Source organism: Saccopteryx bilineata, chromosome 3 (assembly GCF_036850765.1).
Source record: "Saccopteryx bilineata isolate mSacBil1 chromosome 3, mSacBil1_pri_phased_curated, whole genome shotgun sequence".
Lineage (NCBI taxonomy): Eukaryota > Metazoa > Chordata > Mammalia > Chiroptera > Emballonuridae > Saccopteryx > Saccopteryx bilineata.
Genome location: NC_089492.1, coordinates 215,131,570 through 215,156,713, shown reverse-complemented (window position 1 = coordinate 215,156,713; position 25,144 = coordinate 215,131,570). Strand labels below are relative to the sequence as shown.

General features: G+C 36.9%; 2 non-coding genes across 2 annotated transcripts; both read left to right on the top strand.

Moving 5' to 3' along the window:
* Positions 1–3,633: 3,633 nt before the first annotated feature.
* Positions 3,634–3,847, top strand: LOC136332558 (small nucleolar RNA U3). Its single transcript, XR_010730773.1, has one exon. It is a non-coding gene; the product is annotated as a small nucleolar RNA U3 (small nucleolar RNA).
* Positions 3,848–4,456: 609 nt separating this feature from the next.
* Positions 4,457–4,532, top strand: TRNAT-AGU (transfer RNA threonine (anticodon AGU)). The gene has a single exon. It is a non-coding gene; the product is annotated as a tRNA-Thr (tRNA).
* The last annotated feature ends 20,612 nt before the right edge of the window (positions 4,533–25,144 follow it).

Here is a 25,144-nt window from a genome sequence, read left to right as displayed (position 1 = left end):
GATTTCTAGGCCCTGGTCAGTTGGCTCAGTGGTAGAGCATTGGCTTAGTGTGTGGATGTCCCAGATTTGATTCCTGGTCAAGGCACACAGGAGAAGCAAGCATCTGCTTCCCATCCCTCTCCCTTTCCCTTTTCTCTCTCTCTTCTCCTTCCGCAGTCATGGTTCAGTTGGAGCAGGTTGGCCCTAGGTGCTGAGGATGGCTCCATGGTCTTGTCTCAGGCACTAAAATAGCTCAGTTGTTGAGCAATGGAGCAACAGTCCCAGATGAGAAGAGCCCCAGCCAGTAGGGGGCTTGGTGGGTGGGTCCTGGTTGGGGTGCATGCGGGAGTCTGTCTGCCTCCCCAGTTTTCACTTAAGAAAATAAATAAGTAAATAAATTTAAATGTGTTATTTGGCACAAAGATATGTAAATATTAATATTATTACTTTGCATCATAAAGTGGTTTCATTGAGCTCATTTAACACTTTTTTGGCCTACATTCTCCCTTATTGCATATCATTTTTTGCTTTCTTTTTGTTTATCTATTTGTTATATTCGCCATCTTTCTTTCCAACTTTTTTTTCAAACTTTATAAATTTCTCTGTTTTAGGTATGTTTACATACAGTCTATAAATCTTTTTTACTTAGCAGATGAGTTATGTTCATTTATTATGTTCATTTTATTGATGGGATTGACATGTTTGAAAATGTCAGATTTGTCATTTCATTTTATGTTATAGTTAGTACATGCTGCTATGTGGTATATTTGCCCTTTTATCCCCTCCTGGTATTAGAAAGGTTGTATTTTTGTTGTAGTGTTTTGTATTTTTGTACTAGGATTTGTAATACTCTTTTTTCTTTTTTTAAATTGATGCTTTTGCTTTTGATTAGTTACCAGTTGTTGGGCAAATAAATATGCTCACTTTGTTAAAGATGGTGTTGCCGAGGACCTGATGATGGCAGCAGAGTAGGCAGATGCACACACTCCCAGCTCTCAGCACCAAACTGGAATACAAATCAACTTAGGAACAATCAGCATGAAAAACCAACTCTGGACTACAAGAACAGCTCTCAAAAGCCAAGGAGCAAAGAAGAAGCCACAACAAACCAGGTAGAGAGCGCCTGAATCTCCTTTGTTTACAGGAATGGAGGGGGGGGGTGAGACTGAGAGCCCAGAAGGGCTCTCACTCCAGGGAAAAGAGCAGAAACTACTGCTCACAGCCACTTGCCTGGCGACCAGGAGTGAGGTCTGTTAAAAGGACTGGCTTATCTTCCAAGTGGAAAGGGGAGAGAGAGGGACAGACAGTGAGGAGCAGAGGAATGCAGGGGATGACCTAAAAAAGCTGATTCATCCAGTACTGGAGGCGGCCATAGATGGGGGAGGGACTGATCCTTTCACAAAACAGAACTGAACTGCTTCTGGATCACAGATCTCCAGACATCTCTCCAGCTCCAATCAGTGCAACAACTCAGAGCTGAAAACAAGAAGTGGGGAGGAGAGGCAGTAACTCAGGTCTCTATGGAGATCTGAGATACACTTCCCCCTACTGAAGCTGAGAAAATACCCTGCCCCCAGAGAGATTAGTAGGTGGAAGAGGACTTCAGAGTTTCAGGTTACACCCATTGCATTCCTGGATACAGTTTCAAGGAAGCCCCCTGCTGAGATCAGTAAACAAGACTATCACCTGTTAAGAAAACACACAAATCAAGACTTTAAAATGGCCCAAAACCAAATGTGGATTACAAATAATAGCTGATGCCAACCCAAGAAGACCTAGAAATAACACAACTGAAAATTGGAGGCAGACAACACCAAGCCTACACTCAACCAGCTCTACAAGCAAAACACCCAAACACAGAAATGAGAAGACAAAGAAGTGCAATCCAAATGAAACCACAAGAGAAACCTTCAGGAATTGAACTGAGTGATATGGAAATAACCAAACTTCCAATGCAGAATTCAAAATAATGATTGTAAGGATGCTTAGGGACCTTAGAATAACAATGGATGGTCATTATGAACACCTAAATAAAAAAATAGCAAGTATAAAAAAGGATATTGAAATATTAAAAAATAATCAGTCAGAGATGACAAACACAATATCAGAAATGAAGACCACAATGAAAGGAATTAAAAACAGGATTGATAGAGCTGAGGATCAAATCAGTGAGTTGAAATATAACTTGAATGAAGGCAAGAAAGCAGAGAAGAAAAAAGAAAAGTGACTCAAAAAGTCTGAGGAAACTCTTAGAGAGCTCTGTGACAACATGAAGAGAAATAACATCCGCATCGTAGGGGTTCCTGAAGAAGAAGAGAAAGAACAAGGGATAAAGACTTTGTTCAATCATATCATAGCTGAAAACTTCCCTAAATTAATGCAGGAGAAACTCTCACAAGTTCAAGAAGCACAGAGAACTCCGTTAAGGAGAAACTCAAAGAAAACTACACCAAGACACATCATAATTAAAATACCAAAGCTAAGTGATAAAGAGAAAATATTAACAGCTGCTAGAGAAAAAAAGGCTACCACCTACAAAGGAGCCCCCATAAGGATGACATCAGACTTCTCAACAGAAACACTTGAGGCCAGAAGGGAATGGCAAGAAATATTCAAAGTAATGCAGAACAAGAACCTACAACCAAGACTACTTTATCCAGCAAGGCTATGATTTAAAATTGAAGGAGAAATAAAAAGCTTCCCAGACAAAAAAAAAACTCAAGGAATTCATTACAACCAAACCAATGCTGCAGGAAATGTTAAGAGGCATGGTGTAACAGATCAAAGTGGGAAAAGAACATAGCAAAAGAGAAACACAGCTTTAAAGAATAAAATGTCAATAAACAACTACATATCAATAATAACCTTAAATGTAAATGAATTCAATGATCCAATCAAAAGACATAGGGTAGCTGCATGGATAAGAAAACAGGACCCGTACATATGCTGTCTACAAGAGACACGCCTTAAAACAAAAGATGCACATAGACTGAAGGTAAAAGGATAGAAAAAAATATTTCATGCAAATGGAAATGAAAAAAAAGCTGGGGTAGCAATACTTATATCAGAAAAAATGGACTTTAAAACAAAGAATATAGTAAGAGATAAAGAAGGCCACTACATAATGATAAAGGGAGCAATCCAACAGGAAGATATAACTATCATAAATATCTACGCACCTAATATAGGAGCACCTAAATATATAAAGCAGACTTTGGTGGATATAAAAAGCAAGATCAACAGCAATACTATAATAGTAGGGGACTTCAATACCCCACTAACATCACTAGATAGATCCTCAAGAAAGAAAATTAACAAAGAAAGAGCAGACTTAAAGAACACACTAGATCAACTTGATTTAATAGATATCTTCAGAACCTTTCACTCTAAAGCAGTAGAATATATATTCTTTTCAAGTGCTCATGGTACATTCTCTAGGATAGACCACATGTTAGGGCATAAAAGTGGTCTCAACAAATTTAAGAAGATTGAAATCATATCAAACACTTTCTCTGATCACAATGGCATGAAACTAGAAATGAACCACAACAGAAAATGTCAAAAATTCTCAAACACATGGTAACTAAATAGCAGGTTGTTAAATAACAAACAGATTAAGAATGAGATCAAAGAAGAAATAAAAAAATTCCTAGAAAGACTATACTTTCAGGGACCATTTCTATAGTTTGTTACTAGAGAAGTTTCTCTGATCATGTAGAGTACCCGAAACCACGAGGAGGAGTTGCAGTGTTCTCTCCTGAGTGTGAAGCTGGCTCTTGGTGCTGCTTGTGCAACTGCCTTTTGCCATTGATGATCGTTCTTCTCTTCCTTTGGGAGAGTAAGAGGAAAAGAACGAAGTCTGAGTGGTAAGAAAAAAAAAAAGGAGAAAAAATAATTCCTAGAAATGAATGACAATGAGCATACAACAACTCAAAATTTATGGGACACAGCAAAAGCAGTACTGAGAGGGAAGTTCATAGCACTACAGGCACACTTTAAGAAACTAGAAAAAGTTCAAATAAACAACTTAACCCTGCATTTAAAAGAACTAGAAAAAGAACAGCAAGTAAAGCCCAAATGTAGTAGAAGGAAGGAAATAATAAAGATCAGAGCAGAAATAAATGACATAGAGGCTAAAGAAACAATACAGAGGATCAATGAAACTAGGAGCTGGTTCTTTGAAAAGGTAAACAAGATTGATGAACCTCTAACTAGACTCACCAAGAAAAAAAGAGAGAGGATTCAAATAAATAAAATTAGAATTGAGAGTGGAGAAATAAGAACTGACACAACAGAAACACAAAATATTGTAAGAAAATACTATGAAGAACTGTATGTCAAAAAACTAGACAACCTAGATGAAATGGACAAATTCCTTGAAACAAACCATCTTCCAAAAATCAATCTGGAAGAATCAGAAAACCTAAACAGACCGATTACACCAAATGAGATCGAAACAGTTATCAAAAAACTCCATGCCCTGGCCGGTTGGCTCAGCGGTAGAGCGTCGGCCTAGTGTGCGGAGGACCCGGGTTCGATTCCCGGCCAGGGCACACAGGAGAAGCGCCCATTTGCTTCTCCACCCCTCCGCCGCGCTTTCCTCTCTGTCTCTCTCTTCCCCTCCCGCAGCCAAGGCTCCATTGGAGCAAAGATGGCCCGGGCGCTGGGGATGGCTCTGTGGCCTCTGCCTCAGGCGCTAGAGTGGCTCTGGTCGCAACATGGCGACGCCCAGGATGGGCAGAGCATCGTCCCCTGGTGGGCAGAGCATCGCCCCATGGTGGGCGTGCCGGGTGGATCCCGGTCGGGCGCATGCAGGAGTCTGTCTGACTGTATCTCCCTGTTTCCAGCTTCAGAAAAATGCAAAAAAAAAAAAAAAAAAAAAAAAAAAACTCCCAACAAAGAAAGGTCCTGGGCCTGATGGCTTCACAAGTGAATTCTACCAAATATTCAAAGAAGAACTGACTCCTATTCTTCTCAAGCTAATTTCAAAAAATTCAAGAGGAAGGAAGACTTCCAAGCTCCTTTTATGAGGCAAGCATAATACTGATTCCAAAACCAGGCAAAGACAAAGCAAAGAAAGAAAATTATAGGCCAATATCCCTGATGAGTATAGATGCTAAAATCCTCAACAAAGTATTAGCAAACCAGATCCAACAATATATGGAAAAAATCATACACCAGGATCAAGTGGGATTTATTCTGGGGAGGCAAGGCTGGTACAATATCTGCAAATCAATCAATGTGATTCATCACATAAACAAAAGGAAAGAGAAAAACCACATGATAATTTCAATAGATGCAGAAAAAGCTCTCTTACTCGATTCATGCCGACACCATCTCTTCCTGTGGGACCCCTGGATTCCCCCCGGGGCTGGACCCTGGCAACAAAGAAGGTAAGAGCATACATTGGAGTAAAGACAGTCTCTTCAACAAATGGTGTTGGGAAAATTGAACAGCTACCTGCAAAAAAAATAAAACTAGACCACCAACTTACACCATTCACAAAAATAAACTCAAAATGGATAAAAGACTTAAACGTAAGCCGTGAAACCATAAGCATCTTAGAAAAAAGCATAGGCAGTAAGCTCTCCGACATCTCTCGAAGCAATATATTTGCCGATTTATCTCCACGGGCAAGTGAAATAAAAGACAGGATAAACAAATGAGACTATATCAAACTAAAAAGCTTTTGCACAGCTAAAGACAATAAGAACAGAATAAAAAGACAAACTACACAATGGGAGAACATATTTGACAATACATCTGATAAGGGGTTAATAACCAAAATTTATAAAGAACTTGTAAATCTCAACACCAGGAAGACAAACAATCCAATCAAAAAATGGGCAAAAGAAATGAATAGACACTTCTCCAAAAAGGACATACAGATGGCCAATAGGCATATGAAAAAATGCTCAACATCATTAATCATTAGAGAAATGCAAATTAAAACCACAATGAGATATCACCTCACACCAGTCAGAATGGCGATCATCAACAAAACAACACAGAATAAGTGCTGGAGAGGATGTGGAGAAAAGGGAACCCTCCTGCACTGCTGGTGGGAATGCAGACTTGTGCAGCCACTGTGGAAAACAGTATGGAGATTCCTCAAAAAATTGAAAATCGAACTGCCTTTTGACCCAGCTATCCCACTTTTAGGAATATACCCCAAGAACACCATAGAATGGCTCCAAAAGGAGAAATGCACCCCCATGTTTGTGGCAGCATTGTTCACAATAGCAAAGATCTGGAAACAGCCCAAGTGTTGGTCAGAGGACGAGTGGATTAAAAAACTTTGGTACATATATACTATGGAATACTACTCAGCCATAAGAAATGATGACATCGGATCATTTACAATAACATGGATGGACCTTGATAACATTATACGGAGTGAAATAAGTAAATCAGAGAAAACTAAGAACTATATGAATCTATACATAGATGGGACATAAAAATGAGACTCAGAGACATGGACAAGGATGTGATGGTAATGGGGGTGGGGAGGATGGGGCGGGAAGGAGAGAGAGGGGTGGGGGAGGAGAGGGGCACAAAGAAAACTAGATAGAAGGTGACGGAAGACAATTTGACTTTGGGTGAGGGGTATACAGCATAATCAAATGTCAAAATAATCTGGAGATGTCTTCTCTCAACATATGTACCCTGATTTATCAATGTCACTGCATTAAATTTAATAAAATAAAAATAAAATAAATAAATAAAAAAGGTGGCGCTGCCCACATGGAAGCCCATTGCCCAGGTGATATTAATGTGTGTTGGGGTTGGGCTGTGGGCAGGTAGGATCCTTGCAGCCTGGGGCTTGGTTTTAGGACTAAACCTTTCCCACCCATTTTGATGTGGGGTGGTGCAATCCTATCATGCCCCAGATAACTGACTTTGTATTAGACTCCCTATTTTTGTATTAGACTGCCCCAGATAACTGACTTTGTATTAACTCCCTATTTTGTATATTGGATTATAGGTTTTGATTTCTGCACTATAAAGTGGGGCAGAACGAGAGCTTGCTCTATTGGTTCCTGAGATTAGCATTAGAGGAGAGAGCAGAGAGGAGAGCAGAGAGAGGCCACGTGGACGAGGCCAGGAGAAGCAGCCAAGATGGTGGAGTGCTGAGTGAGAGGCCAGTTTGTGCAGAGCTTGTGCAGGGAGAAGGAAGGAGATGGGGAACAGAGGTGAATAAGTCTGGTGAACTAAAACCTTTGATTCTAGGAAACTCGGATAAGTCAGTAGCTTTGTGAGTGCTGAATGAGTGGGTTTTGGAGCCCAGTGTGTGTTTTTACTTGCCCGCCGGGTGCAAGCTAGGATTACAGCTAATGGCCCACCAGTTCTTGGCTCCATTGCTTCATTACCATCTGTCCAAATCCAATGCGAACCTGCATGGGCCAGGCTGCTGTGATGGTGGCCGGGTATACTGGCTTTACACCACTAAAACTATCCTTTGACTGCTACCTATGACATTCAGGGCAATCAAAAATATCTTTCCTGCTCCTTTCTACTCTCATGTATTTTTAGTTTGCCTTTTCTACTTTGTCAAAGAATATAACATTTACATACTATGTTTCTAGTCATATTCCCTTCAGCTCTGTTTTAGTCTCAGATCTAAAACTAAATACATTCAACACTTAGTACCAGTTCTTTTGCAGAAGATTTTTCAATCATTGCTTAGCTAGATCAATCTCAACTTATAATAGAAAAACTCCTTGGTACAATATTCCCTTACTACTCCCATATTTATTTATTTATTTATTTTAATTTTTTTATTCCAGAGAGAGAGAGAGAGAAATCGATTTGTTTTTCTACCCACCCATATATTCATTGGTTGATTCCTGTGCCCTGCCCAGGAATTGACCTGCAACCTCAGCACTTATTGCTTCCACGTTTAAAAGTTTATCTAGAGCAGAGGTGGGCAAAGTTAGCTTGCAGCCTGTTTTGTAAGGCTGTGACTTAAAAATGTTTTTTACATTTTCATTTTTAAAATTTTTCAGTTACAGTTTACATTCAATGTTTTGTTTTTTATTAGTTTCAGATGTAGAGATTAGTGGTTACACTTTGCAATGTGTTTTCCTGGTATTTCCAATACCCAATGGGCATGATATATAGTTATTACATTATTGGCCATACTCCCTGTGCTGTACTTTACATCCCCATGACTATTTTGTAACTACTAATCTGTACTTCTTAATCCCTTTTCCTTTTTCACCCAGTTCTCTAACCCCTTTGGCAACCATCAGTCTGTTTTCTATGAGTCTGTTTCTATTTTGTTCATTCATTTATATTGTTTTTTAGATTCTACATACAGTACAAGTAAAATCATTTGGTACTTGTCTTTCTCTGATTTATTTTATTTAATATAAAACCCTCTAGGTTCATCCACGCTGTCACAAATGGTAAGTTTCATTTTTTTTTTTTTACAGCAGAATAATATCTTATTGTGTACATGTACCATCACTTTTTTGTCCACTCATCTATTGCTTCCATAGCTTGGCTATTGTAAATAATGCTGCAATAAACATAGAGGTGTATTTATTTTTTTGAATTCATGTTTTGGGTTTCTTCAAATATATACCCAGAAGTGGACTACTGCTGTGTCAGAACACAATTCCATTTTTAGTTTTTTGAAGAAACTCCATACTATTTTCCATAGTGGCCACACCAATATTCAATCTCCCCAAGAGTGCACGAAAATTCCCTTTTCTCCACATCCTTGCCAACACTTGCTGTTTGTTGATTTACAGATAATAGCCATTCTGACAGGTGGAAGTTGATAGCTCAACTCAAACTTGTGGTTTAATTTGCATTTCTCTGATGATTCGTGACATTGAGCATCTTTTAATATGTCTGTTGCCCATTTGTATGTCATCTTTCAAGAAGTGTCTGTTCCAGTCCTCTGCCTGTTTTTTTTATTGTATTGTTTGTTTTTTGGTGTTGAGTTGTATGAGTTCTTTGTAAATTTTGGTTATCAATCCCTTATCAAATATCATTGACAAATATCTTCTTCCATTCAGTAAGTTTTTATTTTGTTGATGGTTTCCTTTACTTTGTAAAAACTTTTAGTATGATGTAGTCCCACTTGTTTATTTTCCTTGTTTGAGGAAATATATCAGAAAATAATACAGTATAGCTAAAAGAAATGTCAGAGATTTTACTGACTATATTTTCTTCTAGGAGTTCTATGGTTTCAAGTCTTAAATTTAAGTTTAATCCATTTGGAGTTTATTCTTGTTTATGGTGTAAGAAGGTGGTCTAGTTTTATTTTTATGTGTTTATCTTTCCAGTTTACACAATACTATTTATTGAAAAGACTGTCTTTACCTTATTGTATGTTCTTGCCTCCTTTGTCAAATATTAATTGGACCATATAGGCATGGGTTTATTTCCTGGCTTTCTATTCTGTTCCATCAATCTATATGTCTGTTTTTATGGCAGTACCATGCTATTTTGATTATACAGCCTTGTAGGATAGTTTGATATCATGTAGCATGTTACCTCTGACTTTGTTATTTTTTCTGAATATAACTTTCAGTGTTTGGGGTCTTTGTGAGTTTCAAAAAATGTTTCCATTAGTTTTAGCTCTGTGAAAAAGGCACTGATGTTTTGATAGGAATTGCATTGAATCTATACATTGACTTGAGTAGTATGGACATTTTAATAATGTTCATTCTTCCTATGCATGAGCACAGTTATGTTTCCATTTATTTATATCTTCTTCAGTGTCTTATAATTTTCCAGCTACAGGTCTTTTAGTTCCTTGGTAAAATTTATTCCTAGATATTTTATATTTTTGATGCTCTTATAAATGGATTTGTTTTCTTAGTTTCCCTTTCTGATAGTTCATTATTGGTGTATAAAAATGCAATTGTTTTCTGAATATTTATTTTATAACCTGCTACTTTACTGAATGTGTAAGTTCCAGTAGTTTTTTGGTAGAAATTTTAGGGTTGTCTCTAAATAGTATCATGTTATCTGCAAATAATTATCTTATTTTTTCTCTTTTAATTTGGATGCCTTTGATTTCTTCTTCTTGACTGATTTCTACGAGTAGGGCTTCCAGTAAATAAGAGAGGTAAAAGTGTCTATTCCTGTCTATTTCTTTATCTTAAGGGAACACTTTTTGGTTTTTTTCCATTACATATTATGTTAGCTGTGGGTTTGTCATTTATACCTTTTTTTATTTTTACTTATTTTTTTACAGTTTTAAAAAGTTGTAAAAAAAAATTGTGACAGAGATCATATGTGGCCCACAAAGCCTAACTTATTACTGTTTGGCCCTTTATCAATAAAGTTTGTTAATCTCTGCTCTAGAGCCTTGATACTTGGAAGATAGCTTGATTGCCTCTACCATCCTTGGCTTACACTTTTTTCCTCATGAGTTGTTTTTTTTTTAATGTTGCCGTACTAATGTCTTGTTTTATATGTTACTATTAAAAAGTATGACACCACCCTGATTTATTTATTTATTTTTGTAAACTGGCTTGGGTGTTTCAATCTGGAAAACTAGAGGATTTCTTTAATGTGTAATAATTTTACCAGGTTGCATCTCAGTTGAGAATTTTAGATCAGGTATTTCTGGATCAACAGTAGGCTCCTTCAGTATGGAAATAAGGACTTCTTTTGTTTCAAGAATATTTTCTAAAATTAGAAAACAGTTTAAATTGCAGATTCATTCCATCGTTTATTCTTTTTCTTTTTTAGAGACCACAATCAGTGTTATCTTTACTTTTTTTTTTTTTTTTTGAGAGGAGAGAGAGGGAGAGAGACAGAGAGAGAGAAGGGAGGAGGAGCTGGAAGCATCAACTCCCATATGTGCTCCGACCAGGCAAGCCCAGGGTTTTGAACCGGCGACCTCAGCACTTCCAGGTCAACGCCCTATCCACTGCACCACCACAGGTCAGGCAGTGTTATCTTTACTTTTTATATCTGTTATTTTCTCTCTTATCTATTTTACTATTTGCTTTATGTTTCATCTTCTTTGCCCCCTTTATTTCTTTTCCCCATTATTTTTACCATATATTTGGTCATACCTGTTCCTTCCTGGATAATTTCTCATTTATTTCTTTCTTTCTACTGTTTGACCAACTTCCATTTCACATCTTCTTATCAGTTTTTAAGTTTTATTCTGAGTTATTAAAATTTTTATTTATGGTGTTTTTAATATCTGCAAAAGCTTGCTTAATTATATCTTATTACATTGAGAATATTAATTTTTTCTCTGCTTTATAGATGTCTGTTATTTTTGTTTTGTTTTGGGGTGGGTTTTTTTGATGCCTTTTTTTTTTGGTTTGGTTTAGTTCTCAATTTTAAGGGTTTTTAAAAACTGTGTGGCTGCTAGATTGTTTTAGAGATCTTGTTCTTGTTTGCTTGTGTTGGATTTTTCTTTATCAGTGATAACAGGTGTTATAGAGGAACAGAGAATGATGTTTTGGTGGTTTTTCTCCTTCTTAGGTTAGGAGCGCCCTCTTCTGTTGATATAGCAAAATGTAGTTATTTATTTATTTTTAAATAAATTGGGTCTTTGGGGAAAAGGGTCAGTTTTCTCGGTGTGTGTGTGTTTACTAATTTAATTATGCAGAGCTCTTATTTTGGCCACTTTCTTCTTTTTTCTTACTACCTAAACTCAGAGGAATACCTCAGATTTTCAAAGCATTGTCCTTTCAGCAGCTGTGTCTTCCCATCTTACCACCTCTAGCCCCTTACGTTTTACAAGCCCCTGCCTTTGAGACTCTTCATAGAAAGTGATCTGATTTAGCAGATCTTATTCTTATTCTCAGTATTTCTGCACTGCATGGGAGAGGCCTGTCATTACAGACAAAACTGTGGTTGACACACTTTGTTATCTGTTTATGTTGTTGACTATTGGTCGTTAACACCAATCCAGCCAACAGGAATCTTCAGTTTTGGCTCTGGTGAAGAAAGAAACTTGATTTGGTGAAAAACATCTTAACTGTGATACAGCAAGGCTGTGAGACAGCCCAGGTCCTCTCCATCTACACCAGGGGTCCCCAAACTATGACCCCTGGGCCGCATGCTGGCCCCCTGAGGCCATTTATCCAGCCCCCGCCGCACTTCCCGAAGGGGTACCTCTTTCATTGGTGGTCAGTGAGAGGAGCCCAGTATGTGGCATCACTCACCTACAGTACTACTTCCGGTGACACGAGACACAGGCCTCATGGCTCCGGAAGCGCGCAATATCATTTGTTACGGCTAGCAGTGACAAATATGGAACCGGACATTGACCATCTCATTAGCCAAAAGCAGGCCCATAGTTCCCATTGAAATATTGGTCAGTTTGTTGATTTAAATTTACTTGTTCTATATTTTAAATATTGTATTTGTTCCCGTTCTGGTTTTTTACTTTAAAATAAGATATGTGCAATGTACATAGGGTTTTGTTCATAGTATTTTTTATAGTCCAGCCCTCCAACAGTCTGAGGGACAGTGAACTGGCCCCCTGTGTAAAAAGTTTGGAGACCCCTGATCTACACAGTCTGCTCTGCTCTGCTACATTCCATGCTGGTCTGCTCCGTGCTGTGCCAGTCTGCTCCGTGCTGTGCCAGTCTGCTCCGGGCTGTGCCAGTCTGCTCCATGCTGTGCCAGTCTGCTCCGGGCTGTGCCAGTCTGCTCTGGCCTGTGTTGGTCTCTTATGCTCTGCTCTGGCAAAACAGCTTCAGTGTTTCAGCTCAATCAGAAAACACAGCCTTAGATACCCTGTGGAAAGAGAAAGTGTGCTCCCTGAGCCAGAGGGGCAGAGCTTATGCAGTATAGACAAACCGACCCCAGGTCCCTGATTGGTTTGTTCTCATGCAGATGAGAACTCCAAATTCTCACAGTTTGGTCCAAAAGAAGTCTTGGAAGGAAATCATGTTTACAAAACAATAATGAATTCTTTTTGAAAAAAATTTACATTTGAAGCCACTGTGGAAAATGTCAAGTAATAGTGGAATGGAGAAGCTAGAGCACAGGAAAGTCTGTAGGTATAAATATATATACATAAAAAGCATCACCATATAAGTTAAAAAATGCATTGCATTGTTTTGTACATTATCAAATGCTTACAGATGGGAGAAAAATAATGTGTCACCCTACCAAACCTTAGTGATTTTCATGTTTTCTTTAAGATAGGTAAAAATGAATACATCACCCTACCAGATCTTAATGATTTTCCTTCACTTCTTTGTCAAGCTGCTGTTCATTCAGGAATAACTGAAATCTCTTTATTACCAAATGAGAGTAAGTATGATGACACTGTAAGTACCGATGATTCTGAGAGGTAAAGTTGAATGATGTTGATGAAGAATTATTGTACGATGAGTAACTAATTTCAGTTTGGGAAGTTAAAAAAAAGTTCTGGAGATGGATGGTGGTGATAGTTGCATAACACTGTAAATATATTTAATGTCATTAAACTGTACACTAAAAATGGTAAAATGGTAATTTTAATATGTATATTTTAAAGTATATACATTTTATGGTAATGTTAAGTCATTGATATGATTTCTACTTTTAAGAATATACTCTAAAATTTACATTTTACATGTAAGATTTAAGTATATAAACTTTGGGCCCAAGATAAATTCACCCAAAAATTAAACCAAAACATATAATTACTTGAGCTTTACCTAGTTTTACATATATATGTAAATGGGATGTACTGTATTCTTCACATATAGGTATACCTCTTAATATATCACTCTTAGAGAGTGAAATGACTCCTCAGTGTTTTCCTTAAGGGCTATATTGCAAGAAGACAAATAAATTTGGGGTAAAATTTATTATTGCTATTTTAAGCACTTTTAAATTTTACTCACTATTATTTTAGGAAATGAACCATCTTTTAGCTTTTAGACATTGATGAGTATGGATTATAATATTTTAGGAGAGAAGATTATTAAGCAAATGAAACAAGTACAGGAAGAAAGAAGATACCTGGAAAGACCTAGAGAAGAACTAATAAATGTTAAAGAGCTATATGAACAAAATACATTGAAGCAATATCATGGTAAAGTTTATTACATATTTCTTAATTTTTAAAAAAATTTTGAGAGAGAGAAAAGGAAAAAGAAAAAGAAATAAGAATCAACTTCTTGTTCTTCTTAGTTTGCCATTGATTGCTTCTTATATGTGCCTTGACTGGGGCTTCAACTGGTAGCCTTGGAATCAATGGCCCTGGGCTCGAACCAATGACCTCAGTGCTCTGTGGCAATGTTCTATTCACTGCACCACCAGTCAGGGCATTACATATCTTTTACCACTATATAAAACTTAAGTTTTTCAGAATTTATGCTTTTTAATATTTACTATTTTACTCTGATGGTTAAAGTGGTACACTTGATATAGTTTCAATATAGAAAATATAAAGTCATTGTTTAACCTTATTTTATACAGTAAATGCAACATACTTTATGTTAGGTGTTTTTATTAACATTCAGACATTTTCCATAAATGACATTCATTTATTTATTTATTTTCTAACTTTATTTACTAAATAAGTATTTATTAAGTGCCATTTGAATTTAGCTACTGTTAAAAGGGCTCGGGAATTACTAATAGGCAGGCACAATCTTGTCCCTATTCTCAAAGAGTTTATAGTCCAATGGGGAAATGATAATCAAGTTAGACAGTAATGATACATCCTGATGAATACTACGATAAAGGAATTACAGAACTCTATGCATAGGAATACAGAGGAAGAACACCTAAATTAGATGGGAGAAATCAAGACATGCTTCCACAAAAAGATGAGCTAGAATCTGAAGTGTGCTCCTCTGGGACGCAGGCATTCAGGCGTGTTTCCCTCTTCTATCTACATCTTCCTGTTCCACCTCCTCCTTTTATCCCCTTCTTCCCAGTTGAACAGGCTATTTTTACTAATCGTTCAATATCAGCTTAAATATCACTCTAGAAGCCTCGATTTCCTTAGTTTCCTCAAGGTGCTTAATTTTTTGATATGTGTGTCTGTCTGATTTGCTAAACTGAATGAATGAATGAATGAATGAATGAATGAGAATTAGGTAGAAGAAGTTGGTAGTTTCTTTGCAATAGAAATAGAAAGAGTGTTGTTAGGACTGGTGGAAATGGAAAAATGAGCCAGGGTGGAGAAAGTATAGGATAATGGTTTGAGAATGTTAAATGATATGAGAGTCCTGTACAGTACTTTGAGTTGTACTTGAAAATTATAAGGGTAACAGGTTTATATGAAATTAACTGGTTTTAGAATTCTCAACTTACAGCTAAATTATTGCTTTGGAAGCCCTGGCTGGTTGGCTCAGTGGTAGAGCATCGGCCTGGCGTGCAGGAGTCCGGGTTCGATTCCTAGCCAGGGCACACAAGAGAAGCGCCCATCTGCTTCTCCACCCCTCCCCCTCTCCTTCCCCTCTGTCTCTCTCTTCCCCTCCCGCAGCCAAGGCTCCATTGGAGCAAAGTTGGCCCAGGTGCTGAGAATGGCTTCATGGCCTCTGTCTCAGGCGCTAGAATGGCTCTGGATGCAACAGAGCAACGCCCCAGATGGGCAGAGCATCCCCCCTGGTGGGCATGCCAGGTGGATCCCGGTTGGGCACATGCAGGAGTCTGTCTGACTGCCTCCCCGTTTCCAACTTCAGAAAAATACACACACACAAAAAAAATTATTGCTTTGGTACTAGAATTCATCAAAGGTTATAGACAATGTTAGGAGATATTTCGGAAGGTTCAACATCCTAATATTAAAATGTTATCCTGGAAGTAATGGCAGTGACTTGGTCTTGTACTTTAAACAAGCAATTTTATTAGATTCAAGCAATGGACTAGAAATTAAAAGATTGATTCTAATACCAGATCAATCTTTTACTTAGGCAAGTTATTTCTCCTCTTTGTTCCTCGCCCTTTCTGTTTATAAAATGAGAATGATCAGTCACTATCTATATTTTCACTTTCTATTTTAACAGGAATGTTTCTAATTAAAAGCATGTATCAATTATCAAATATTTATTGAGCCTACTATATGCTTCAATTCCAGCATTGTTTTAAATGTTGAGGATACAACAGTAAATAAGACAAACATGACTGTTCCCTTAAGGAGCTTGTTTCTCAAGGGGGGGGGCAGACAATAAACAAGACAATATCAGCTACTGATTAGAGCTGAGAAGTCGAGTGAAAAGAGAATACTGAAGATTGATGATGGCACAGGAGGGATGCTTTAGCTAGGGTTTCAAAGAGCAGTATTACTGTGAATATAGCATTAACATTTGATTATTAAAAAGGCAAGTTGGTAAAGAGATAGGGAATCTTGGCTAATGGTGGTGCAGTGGATAGATAGTCAACCTGGGATGCTGAGGTCTCAGGTTCTAAACCCCAAGAGGTTGATGTCTTGAGTGGGGGATCATCTGACTTGAGCACAGGCTCACCTGCTTGAGCTGGTCCTGGCTTGAGCATGGGATCACAGATATGATTTTATGGTCACTGGCTTGAGCCCAGAGGACATTAGCTTGAAACCCAAGATCACTGGCTTGAGCAAGGGGTCACTGGCTTAACTGGAGCCCCCTGGTCAAGGTGCATATAAGAAGCAATCAATGAAAATTAAAATGATGCAACTATGAGTTGATGCTTCTCATCTCTCTCCCTTTCTGTATCTCTCTCTCTCTCTCTCTCTCTCTCTCTCTCTCTCTCTCAGAAAAAGAGAGGGGGGGAAGAATAGGAGGAACAGATCAAATGTTAAGGTCCAGAGATAGGAATGAGCTTTCAGTTTTAGGATATGAAACAGGCCAGGGTGGCTAGAGCATGTTAAAAAAGGAGGAATGTAGAAGGAAATAACATCATAAGTTTAGAAAGAAACAGATAGCTCAATTCAAGGAGTTTGGATTTTATTCTAAGTAAGGTAGGAATCCATCAGAGGATTTTTAAGCTGGGAATTTGCATAATTTTAAAAATATTTTAGAAAAATCAGAATGACTACTACTGTATGTGGAATAACCTATAGAGGGACAGAAACAGGCAGAGAGCTCAGTTGGTAAGAAATGCCAACTATAAAAGGCATGAGGATTAGATATAGGACAATAGTTAAAATTTTGAGTTAAGTTCCATATAGTCATGTGATTGTAATCAAATCACCATATAAAAATTTTTAATGTGGAGCTTACATTTATTTGAAAATATAAAAAAATAAACCATGAACATAATCTATTCTAGCATATAGTTTGTATTGCTGTTAAGTTAGTACTTAGATTCACATTGGTACCAAAGCGATTCCCTAGCTGCCAGCATTAAAGTTCTAATCAAGGGTCTCAGGTTTAAGAAATTCTGCCCTACACAATTTTGGGGATATAACTAAAATAATTTTGATAAAAAGTGAATCAGAATCTGCTGATATCACAAAATATAAGTCATTTTGAGGGCTGAAAAAAATAAGGAAAAATCTGAAAAAGTATGTATGCCTCTTTCTTTCATAATTACAAATAGAATAATTATAAATAAAAACATGTGCTTTTTGCTCTACATAGTATAAATATTTTAATTAATAATTAATAATCTTTAATTAATAAAGATTTTTCCAGAAATAATTCTAAGCTAAAGAAAGACTTGGTTATAGTTTTTGGATTTACCACTATTTTACTATATTTGTAGATAAGTACATTTATTATTTAATTGACATTCAATCTTAGCTCTAATTTTCTCTGCATATAAGGGAGGAAGAGGAAAGTAGAAGACTTAAAGTTAACTCTGGTTTCCTTTCTAGGTTTTTTTTTTTAAGGTGTTAGCTAAGGTTATTTTTTTTATGTTCCAATTTTTTCTTTATAAATTTTAATGGGGTGACATCAATAAATCAGGTTACATATGTTCAGAGAAAACATCTCCAGGTTATCTTGTCATTCAGTTATGTTCCATACCCATCACCCAAAGTCAGATTGTCCTCCGTCACCTTCTATCTGGTTTTCTTTGTGCCCCTCCTCCCTCCCCTCCCCTCTCCCTCCTCCCCCCGCCCCTGCCCGGTAACCACCACACTCTTGGCCATGTCTCTTAGTCTCGTTTTTATGTCCCACCTATGTATGGAATCATGCAGTTCTTAGTTTTTTCTGATTTACTTATTTCATTCCATATAATGTTAACCATTTTATTGTAAAAGATCCGATGTCATCATTTCTTATGGCTGAGTAGAATTCCATAGTGTATATTGCCACATCTTCTTTATCCAGTCATCTATTGAAGAACATTTTGGTTGTTTCCATGTCTTGGCCACTGTGAACAATGCTGCAATGAACATGGGGATACGTGTGTCTTTATGTATCAATGTCTCTGAGTTTTGGGGATATATACCCAGTAGAGGGATTGCTGGGTCATAAGATAGTTCTATTTTCAGTTTTTTGAAGAACCACCATACTTTCTTCCATAATGGTTGTACTACTTTACATTCCCACCAAGAGTGGATGAGGGTTCCTTTTTCTCCACAGCCTCTCTAAAACTTGCTATTACCTGTCTTGTTGATAATAGCTAATCTAACAGGTGTGAGGTGGTATCTCATTGTAGTTTTGATTTGCATTTCTCTAATAACTAATGAAGATGAGCATCTTTTCATATATCTGTTGGCCATTTGTATTTCTTCCTGGGAGAAATGTTTGTTCATGTCCTCTTCCCATTTTTTTATTGGATTGTTTGTTTGTTGTTGAGTTTTATGAGTTCTTTGTATATTAGGCCCTTATCTGAGCTGTTGTTTGAAAATATCATTTCCCGTTTAGTTGGCTGTCTGTTTATTTTGTTGTCAGTTTCTCTTGCTGAGCAAAAGCTTCTTAGTCTGATGTAGTCCCATTCATTTATCTTTGCCTTCATTTCTCTTGCCTTTGGAGTCAAATTTATAAAATGCTCTTTAAAACCAAGGTCCATGAGTTTAGTTCCTGTTTTCTTCTATGTACTTTATTGTTTCAGGTCTTATATTTAGGTTTTTGATCCATTTTGAATTAATTTTAGTACAAGGGGACTGTAGTCAAGTTTCATTTTTTTGCATGTGGCTTTCCAGTATTCCCAGCATCATTTATTGAAGAGGCTTTCTTTTCTCCACTGTGGGGTGTTGGCCCCTTTATTGAAAATTGTTTGACCATATACATGTGGTTTTATTTCTGGACTTTCTATTCTGTTCCATTAGTCTGAGTGTCTGTTTTTCTGCCAAAACCATGCTGTTTTGATTGTCGTGGCTCTATAATATAGTTTGAAGTCAGGTATCGTAATGCCCCCAGCTTCTTTCTTTTTTCTAAGGATTGCTTTGGCTATTCGGGGTTTTTTTGTTGTTGTTGTTGTTGCATTTTTCCAAAGCTGGAAATGGGGAGGCAGTCAGACATGCGCCCAACCGGGATCCACCCGGCATGCCCACCAGGGGGTTATGCTCTGCCCCTCTGGGGCATCGCTCTGTTGCATCCAGAGCCATTCTAGCACCTGAGGCAGAGGCCACAGACCCATCCTCAGCACCCGGGCCATCTTTGCTCCAATGGAGCCTTGGCTGCGGGAGGAGAAGAGAGAGACAGAGAAGAAGGAGAGGGGGATGGGTGGAGAAGCAAATGGGCGCTTCTCCTGTGTGCCCTGGCCGGGAATCGAACCCGGGACTCCTGCACACTAGGCCGATGCTCTACCACTGAGCCAACCGGCCAGGGTAGTTGTATCTTTTTTGATTTACCTTAACAATGCTTTGTAGTTTTCGTTATATAGCTCCTTTACATTCTTTGTTATGTTTATTCCTAGGTATTTTATTTTTTTTATTGCAATTGTGAAGGGGATTATTTTTTTTTTTTAGTTTGTTTTCTAATGTTTTGTAGTTGGCATATAGGAAAGCTATGGACTTTTGTATATTTATTTTGTATCCTGCAACCTTACTGTATTGGTTTATTGTTTCTAGTAATCTTTTTGTGGAGTCTTTGGGGTTTTCGATGTATAGGATCATATCATCTGTAAAAAGTGATACCTTTACTTCTTTTCCAATATGAATGCCTTTTATTTCTTTATCTTGTCTGATTACTCAGGCTAGAACATCTAGCACCACGTTAAATAAGAGTAGAGAGAGTGGACAACCGTCATGTTCCTGATTTAAGGGGGAAAGTTCTCAGTTTTATGCCAGTTAATATGATGTTAGCTGATGGTTTATTATATATGGCCTTTATCATGTTGAGATATTTTTCTTCTATACCCATTTTGTTGAGTGTCTTAAACATAAAGTTGTGTTGTATTTTATCGAATGCCTTTTCTGTATCTATTGATAAGATCGTGTGGTTTTTGTTCTTTGTTTTGTTGATATGGTGTATTACGTTAACCGTTTTATGTATGTTGAACCATCCTTGAGATTCTGGGATGAATCCCACTTGATCATGATGTATTATTTTTTTAATATGTTGTATTCTATTTGCCAGTATTTTGTTTAGTATTTTAGCATCTGTATTCATTAGAGATATTGGTCTGTAGTTTTCTTTCTTTGTGCTGTCCTTGCCAGGTTTCAGTATGAGGGTTATGTTGGCCTCATAAAATGTGTTTGGAAGTATTGCTTCTTCTTTAATTTTTTGGAAGACTTTGAGTAGAAAAGGAACCAAGTCTTCTTTGAATGTTTGATAGAATTCACTAGTATAACCATCTGGGCCTGGACTTTTATTTTGGGGGAGGTTTTTAATAGTTTTTTTTCTATTTACTCTCTGCTAATTGGCCTGTTTAGGCTTTCTGCTTCTTTATGACTCAGTCTAGGAAGGTTGTATTGTTCTAGGAATTTATCCATTTCTTCTAGATTGTTGAATTTGGTGGCATATAGTGTTTTGTAATATTCTACAATAATTCTTTGTATATCTATGATGTCTGTGGTGATTTCTCCTCTTTCATTTTGGATTTTGTTTATATGAGTCCTTTCTCTTTTTTCCTTGGTGAGTCTTGCCAAGGGTTTGTCAATTTTGTTGATCTTTTCAAATCCTTTTTAGGTTTAAAAGTTTAATTCTTTAGTCAGACTCAAACTACAAGGATCCTTGGGTTACAACAGTCTCAACATATGACGTTTCAAGTTTATGATGCTCACTCTCATAACAACTTAAAGAAATTGAGATGTGAGTGTTTCAGTTTACACCGTTAATGTCATACTTATGGAATACGTTGGTGAATTAGGTTGGTTGAGCGCAGTGGAAGAATACGCAGTAACGCGGCATATAAATGAGGCAGCTGGCATCCCCTGGTATGCATACCTATGCCATTTTGGATTGTTAAAAGTGCAATTGTTCTGTTTGTGTTAGGCAAGGTGTGTATCAATTTACACAAAAATTCAGGTTACATCGGTGTCATAGGAATGGAATTGTGTTGGAACCTGAGGACCCCTGTATGACCTTTGTTTTTTTATAGACTGTGATAGTTGGAAGAAAAAAAATACTTTAAAATAAAGAAAGTCACAGCATCATTGGTGGAGATTTTAATAAAACTTCAAGAAGATTTAGAACTTTACTATCAAATCTTCTTATGCAACTTGAAGCCAGGGAGGTCAAGATGAGACCAAAGAATATGGCAAACATCACAGACTCTAAGGTGCTTACTAAATGTGTTCACATTTTATTGAAGAAGTTCTATTCAAAATGTTTGCTTTATACTTGTTAGTTTTATCTATTTAGGATGCTTTGGACTACAGATAAAACAAAACTTCACTTAACTTAGGATAAGAAAATTCATGATGCTGAGGAGATAAAATCAGCAGCTTAATGCTGTCTTTAAGGGCCTAGGTGGTTCTGGTATTGCTTCATTATTTTCAGGGGTTGGTTTATTATAGAACTGCTTTCCCTCATGGTAGCAATAGAGATGCCAATGGCAAGTAGGGCTATATTCCTAAACCAAGAAACAGCCTCTTCCAGACACATGGAATATGTAAAACTCCCCCCCCTTTTTTTAGTGGGGGAAGGGTAGATAGTGAGACAGACTCCTACATGTGCCCAACCAGGATCCACCCAGCAATCCCATCTTAGGCCCATGCTTCAGTGCTGAGCTATTTTTAGCACCTGAGGCCAATGCGCTTGGACAAACTGAGTCATCCTCAGCGCCTGGGGCCATGCTTGAACCAATCAAGCCTCTGGCTGCAGGAAAGAAAGAGGGAGAGACAGAGGAGAGGGAGGGGGAAGAAGCAGATGGTCACTTCTCCTGTGTATGGCTGGGAATCAAACCCAGGATGTCCATATGCCTGGCTGACACTCTACTCACTGAGCCTTGGCCAGGGCTAAAACTTTCCCTTTTACTTGGTTGGGGATCAACCAGGCCTACCATGGACTGTTAAGTTACCAAGGAATGCTATGTGCTGACTTAGACCAATGAGGAACTCTACCTGAGGACAAGGTCACTTTCTCTGGTTCTGTGGGAAAGAGATGAGATGAACACATGACGAAATGCAGTGGGGGACAAACTGTATTTACTACAATCCCCTTTTTATGTGTGAGGAGGTTAATAATATTCAGGGTATCTAAAATGATTGATTTTTGAAAGAAATTATTAAATTATATAAAATTTTGTCTATATTTTTTAGTCTTGAATATTAAAAAATCAGAGACATGAAGGTTATTTTTTGATTGCATAATTCTACCATATACTTAAACAATATCTCAAGGCCATATCTGTTTAATTTTTGTTGATGGATCCCACTTATCCAAAAAAATTTCTATAATATATTAATCATGATTAAGAGTATAGAGTTTGGAATGCTGAGGTCGCCAGTTCGAAACCCTGGGCTTGCCTAGTCAAGGCACATATGGGAGTTGATGCTTCCAGCTCCTCCCCCCTTCTCTCTGTCTCTCTTTCTCTCTCTCTCTCCCTCTCTCTCTCCTCTCTAAAAAAAAAATGAATAAAAATAAAAAAAATTTTTAAAAAAGTGAGTAAAAAAAAAAAAGAGTATAGAGTTAACTTTAGACATGATAAAATATTAAAAGTTTTCTCATTTATATTTTCCCAGTTTTATTGAGATATAATTGACATATAGTATTGTATTGATTTAAGGCATATAACGTGATATATGTATATATTGTGAAATGATTACCACAATAAGTCTACTTAACATCTATTGCCTCAGTTCCATCTTTTTCTTGTAATGAGAGCTTTTTAGACCTACTCTTAGCAACTTTCAAATATACAATACAGTATTATTAACTATAGTCACCATGCTATACATTACATCCCTAGAACTTATCTTATATCTAAAAATTTGTACCTTTTGGCCTCTTCATCTACCCACCCACCCTTGGCAACCACCAGTGTTCTCTGTTTCTATGAGTTTACTGTTGTAGATAAATTTAAAATGCAAAATCCAAATAGGCTTAAATATTGCTTTCTCCATATTAGCTGATTCTTTTTTTTTAGCATATCTGACACTTGTCTTATTATTTTATCAAGTTAAATATACAATTTTTTCACAAAGGCAGCTTAAAATTTTAAATAATTTTTTGACATTATATTTCATATACTTTTAGAACAAAAGTAACCAAAAAAACTTCTTATATTAAATAAGCTTTCTTGTATTAAATAAGTTTTTTATATAAAATATACTATTTTATTATTAAATATTTTAGATTAGTTCTAATCTCATTCAGTTTATAAAGCCTTATGTCAATTTCTAAAGCCTTGCTAATATCTTAAACCCAGCATATTCCTTTCATATTGATAGTTATTGGTATTTGTGGTACTAATTTAATGGTACTTGTATAAATATCTTCTTTTTTTTTTTTTTTACAGAGATAGAGAGAGAGATAAACAGGGACAGACAGACAGGAACAGAGAGAGATGAGAAGTATCAATCATCAGTTTCTCGTTGCGACACCTTAGTTGTTCATTGATTGCTTTTTCATACGTGCCTTAACTGTGGGCCTTCAGCAGACTGAGTAACCCCTTGCTCAAGGCAGTGACCTTGGGTCCAAGCTGGTGAGCTTATTTTTTTGCTCAAACCAGATGAGCCCGCTCTCAAGCTGGCAACCTTGGGGTCTCGAACCTGAGTCCTCCGCATCCCAGTCCGACACTCTATCCACTGTGCCACCGCCTGGTCAGGCCCCTATTTATTTTTATAATACATGAATGATGATATTAGAACAAAAGAGGAAGCTGTCCCTAAAAGTGAAGAAATCAGAAGATTAATAGTAATTTACTCCAAAGCATTAAGTTTATTTTATGGAATAGGTCATTTTCATGATTTGCTCTTTTGGTATCTATTATCACATTATAGTTTATGTTAGCAAGGCAGTTACAAATAAAAATGTATAGATGTCATCCTTAATAGACATTTTAATATATCTCACACAGAATTACCTTATAATCCAGATCACTGAGGTGCAGCGTGCTGTTGACCAACTTAAGAGATAATTGATACTGGGAAAATAAAACTCATCATAGAAGCTAAGATAATTTGCATTTCTCCTCATTAGATTATAACAGCTATCTTGAAATAATTTTTGTGTTTTAACTTTGGGTAGCAATAGCATAAGAGTAGTAATGACTGACTGTTTTAAAATTGTTACCTTAGCAACAAAGAACACATAAAAAAGTACAAGAATAACAAATAAATCCTGAAAAGATGTGTATTATATCAAGGTCAAAGTAAAACTTAGTAAAATTCTAGTAAGAATAAAAGAAAAAGGACCCTATGAATCAGTACAAAGCCTCAGTAAAATATTTTTTAAAAAGTAGTTCTCATGTATTATAGTCATTCATAAATAAACCACTGACCTCTCTAATCTCCCATTTAACTCCCTACCCCCTCACTTGAGTAATTATTGTATTTTTCCATGTATAAGATGCAACTTTTTCCAAAAACCTTGGGGTATAAAAACTGGGTGAGTCTTACACAGTGGTTGTAGAATTTTTTACTTGCATTTCCCACTTTTTCCTGCTTGTTGTCTTTGTGCTCATTGTACCTGGGTAAAAAGATCCTGGGATAATATCAATATTGAGATCATTGTCAAGTCATTTAAGAAGTGTGGCATTTCAAATCCTATAGATGGAACAGAGGTCAAGGCAATATATGAAGACAGTGACAGATGCGGACAAGCTAATGGATGGGAGTTTTGACAGTGATGAGGAGTTGTATGAATTTTATAATGAATAAAACTTGAGTTCAACAACTTTATGTAATACTTTCTTTTTCCAAATTTCGGGCCCCAAAATTAATATGCATCTTATACATGGGGAAATACGGTATCTC